A 4,618-nucleotide genomic window follows, 5' to 3' on the forward strand; every position below is an offset into this window, starting at 1 on the left:
TCTCCCCCAGACCTATTTTAAATCCCCAGTACACTCACTCATTTGCCTAATTTCCACACAATTTGAAAATTTGTTTAGCTATCAAATATTTTAGCAATAAAACTGAAAACTCAGAAATAGGGATAAGAGTCTCATCTTCCATTCTCTATTGCAGTAAGCTCATTAACCAAGACTTTTGCTCCTCTTTTCTTTGTTCTTTTTTGTCGTACAGCTCATTATAGTAGCACATATGTATAACTTTACTGCACTGTTATAAAATGAAAGCATTTTTATAGCTTCCATTCAAAAACCAAGTGGAGCTACCAGTCTATGCATTTGCTAGGTGACCTTCAGCCCTCAGCGTAGATAAAGTCTTTATACCTTGGCATCTTGTTTGAAGTATTGGCAGTCTGTATGTAATTGGAAAGGCTGTGGTTCTCTTACATTGTCACAAAATATGTGAAGTAACCATTAGCCAGGAGAATTACATGGACTTCCTGTGAAATGGCTGATGGCACACAAATTCATAGCAGAATAAGTCACAAGGAAGATTAGACAAGAGATCATATATCATGATTGAAAAACACAAAACGTAACATTGAAGATCCTTTATATAAGAAGGAAATATACTTGCTAGTATTTCTAGGAACTGATTAAAGATTCTTTAGCTATTTTGAAGCATAGTTTTATGGAGTGCACATAAATAATAATCTTAGCAATACGGTACGTTTTTCCATTTACAGACTTTATTTGACTACCAGGATTATATACCCAAAAATGCAAGGAAAATGAAACTAATTTGGAAAGCATAAAAACCAATTCAAAACTGCAGAAAACAGAATACAGTCTCCTTGTTGGGTAACTTGTAATTGTTCTGTTACCTGAACCATGTTGCAGTTGTGAAATCTTGCAGAAGAATGAAGGCCAACTCTCCTTGTAATTGCAGGGCTTCCAGAAATGTCCCTGTTCTCAGTTTGACTCTGTTCTCCGGACATTTCTGCTCAGTTTTTAACTTAAGAGCATGGAAATAAACATTAATGCCATGTATTGTTGACTAAATATTCAGGTCAAATATCTGTATTACTAATGCTTTCATTTAGCCTGATTAGGTATGGCACTCAGTTATTCTTCACAGAGAAGCTGCTCAAGAAATGTCATACAGGATTCCAGCCTGTATGGCATTCCATCCTGTTCCTGTTAATCCTGCTTTCTGGTCTTGTTTCTTTGATCTATACATTCATCTATAAGAGCTAGATTAACGAATAATCATTCAGGACTAAAGACAAAGACTAGATCAGACAAACCAATAAACACCTACATGTACATATTTCAGGCACCATACTCTTCTAAAATATAAAATGAGACAGTAGCCCTCAAGGTAGCCATGGTCTGTGATACCAGCAGATGTAGATAGATATCTGTGATATAATATATAATGTGATACATACTGTAATGGAGGTATTAATCTAAACATGGGAAAATTAGCTGCACCTAAATTAATAATTAATTTTTTACCTTTAAGGCAGAGGGAGAGGGGAGGGAAAGTAATACAAGAGAAGTTACTGAAAAGGAGTAACATTTAGGCTGGGCCTGGAAGAATCATGAGGTCTTTGCCAGAGAAAGCAACACAGGGCATTACAAAAAGAGCAATAAACCATTTGTTTATAACTGACATTATTCTTCAAAGAATTTGAGGTGAATTTAAGTTAAATAGTTTATCTTGCAATAAAGTAAATAAATAAAACTTTAGTATTAGGAAACTATAAACAAGAATACAACATTAAAGACCAGGTTTAGATTAGGATGCACGTAAAGACCATGATGTCTTTCACAGTTAACAAAAGCTGAGAGACAAACCTGTGTCCTGGCAATTAAAGTGATCAAAGAAACTCTTTGTAACTCGGGCTCACTATTTAGTTGTGCTCCAGCTCTGGGTGTCAGCTTGTCATCTGCACAATGAGGAGTTCCTACTGCATAGAGTTGCGGTGAAGATGGTGTAAAGCACATGGCACATAGGAAGTACTGAGGAAATCTCAGTTGACCTTCAGACCTAGTGTCCATTGAGTTTGCATATTGTACTGCTAGGAATGCACATCAATACTATTCCAGTGGTCCATTTCCTATTTTTTTAATTTACAAATATTACTTTGGCTTCTGCTCCAGCATTTTGATATAGAGGACCCTATAGGTTAAAAACTGACTCTTAAATGCAAACTAACAGGGAGGCCAATTTCCTGACCATGCACGGGTACTCAGAAAGAGAAATCTGGAGTAAATTGTCACATGTGAAGTTTCACTTGATATCAGTATATTCCAGAACATCCTTTCCTCTTAACAAATGTTTGAGGAAGACAAATCCACTTTCATGAAGTACAAAGATAGCTGACAACGTTCAACGACTCCATCTCTTAAGAATATTTGGGTCTTGCTGGGCATGGTGGCTCATGCCTGTAATCCCAGAATTTTGGGAAGCCAAGGCAGGTGGATCATCTGAGGTCAGGAGTTCGAGACCAGCCTGACTAACATGGAGAAACACTGTCTGTACTAAAAATACAAAATTAGTTGGGTGTAGTGGCGCATGCCCATAATCCCAGCTACTTGGGAAGCTGAGAATTGCTGGAACCCGGGAGACGGGGCTTATGGTGAGCCAAGATCATGCGCCATTGCACTCCGGCCTGGGCAGCAAGAGCAAAATTCCATCTCAAAAAGGAAAAAAAAAAAAAAAAACGGTCTTAATGAGGGGCAGAGAATAAACTTTTAATTTGGTCATTTCAGTTCTTTGATAAACACGGGGAGATAAATTTTCCTGATAATTCTATGGTGCTATTGTTTTTGGTGTTGTTTAATGTAAAGTTCCTTCTTGATGCTCCTAGACATCATCCCACATAGGAAGCCCCCAATTCTGTCTGCTCCTGAGGGGAGAACGTGTGCTATACATTAATAGCAAAACTTTCAGAGTCACCTAGATGTTTGGGGAGGAGTTGAGCTTGTTAAGGGCCAACTAGAGCCTTAAGTACATTTACAGTTTTGCTTTTGATACATCTCCCCTCGTGACTTTTCTTATCTGTGAGCAGTCAACCGCCATTCCAAATACATTTCAATAAATTTTAACCTGGATGTCTAAAATAGCCTTTGATGAAATCTAGATTAATTTGCATTAATTTCAAATTAAATGTCAACTGAATACTAAAATCATATTAGGAAATAACAAAGTGTATAATGCTTATCTTAATGATTGATTAATTATGCCTGTTGTGATTTGCCTTTTATATGAATCTAGCAAAGTCCTACTGAGTTCCTAATAAGGTGATAACTCACAAACTAATTCATTTGTCCAGGTTCCTTCACAGTTAATGTCATTCTTTTTTTCATTTTCCCTTTTCAATAAACAGTGAAATGTGAAGGGAAAAAAGCAATTAGCTCTTTCTTAGATACTTTTCCTTTGAATACTGAACCTCCAAAGACAAAATGGCAGAGTTAAATCATCTAAGTAAAATATAGTATGTGTAGAGAGAAAGAATATAGCATATAATTTTTTAAAACATCAGAATCATAACGTATAATTGAGCCTAATGTTGAACTTCTGAAGACCAGCCAAATTGGACAATTTCTTATAATCGTATTTTTAAGAAATTGTTCAGATAACTCTCACTAAAACAAACCACCTTAGACTATAAAAAAAAAAATTAGAAAACTTTATACCAGAAGAAGATGTTCTCTTCTACAAAAACAGTGATGCAAGAGTTTAGCTTTCCTGACCAGGAAGCCATGGTTAACCCTTCTTCCTATTCCTTCCCTTCTGTTGTGTGTTATCTCACTAAGGGCTAGGAAATGATTGCTGGATGTGAGATATGGATCCTTAATGATACTGGTGCAGTGGTCAGAAGCTCACACTTTAGAGAACTGGGCTATAAGAGTGGATTGGATGGAAGGGTGAGTGAGTGGGGAGGAGGGAGTAAGAGGAAAACATCTTGCGTCATACACATATTATCCTATACTTTCAGAGGATGAAATGTTTTGGCTACTCACATATTTCATTTGCAAGAAAGTCATCATATATATCAATGACGAATAGTTCACTTAAGAATTAACATACGATTAAATACACTGAAGACAAAACCATATTGGACATAATTAATTTCTTTTAATGATTCAGAAGGCATTTCAGAATCTGGCAATCCTCATTTTGAACATCAATCATCATTGTATGTTAAACATGGAAGTATCTGCCAAGAGAGTTTGCCCATTAACCAAATGTTACTGTGCTTTTAAAAATATTTCACAGACAAGAAGACAGCAGCTTCATATAAAAGGTAAGAGTTTAGAAGCTGCTTGGGGCAAGGCCACTTGCTCAAGGATAAATATTGTGATGCAGTGTGGCGCTTAGTCACAAGCGAGAGGCAGTGTTCAATGTGAGTTTGAACACATCATTTGACCTTTCTCAGCTTCTGTTGCCTCTCAGGCAATGTGGAATGCTAAGGCCACGCCTCTCAGGACAACAATGAGAAATGAAGAGGAGAGAAAAACAGATCATAAATCAATATATGTCACAGAACTTCTAATGGAAAGTGTTCTATGTTTGAACAGAATTGATTTTAGAAATTCTGATTCTTTGATGTCATGCCTGGTAAGCTAGATC

At 36.6% G+C, this 4,618-nt stretch overlaps 1 protein-coding gene across 1 annotated transcript in view; it reads left to right on the plus strand.

Annotated features, from left to right (window-relative positions):
- KCNB2 (potassium voltage-gated channel subfamily B member 2) overlaps positions 1 to 4,618 on the plus strand; it is a 408,762-nt gene that overhangs the window by 198,421 nt on the left and 205,723 nt on the right. The gene's annotated exons all lie outside the window — the stretch shown is intronic.

The sequence above is a fragment of the Chlorocebus sabaeus genome, chromosome 8 (genome assembly GCF_047675955.1).
Source record: "Chlorocebus sabaeus isolate Y175 chromosome 8, mChlSab1.0.hap1, whole genome shotgun sequence".
Lineage (NCBI taxonomy): Eukaryota > Metazoa > Chordata > Mammalia > Primates > Cercopithecidae > Chlorocebus > Chlorocebus sabaeus.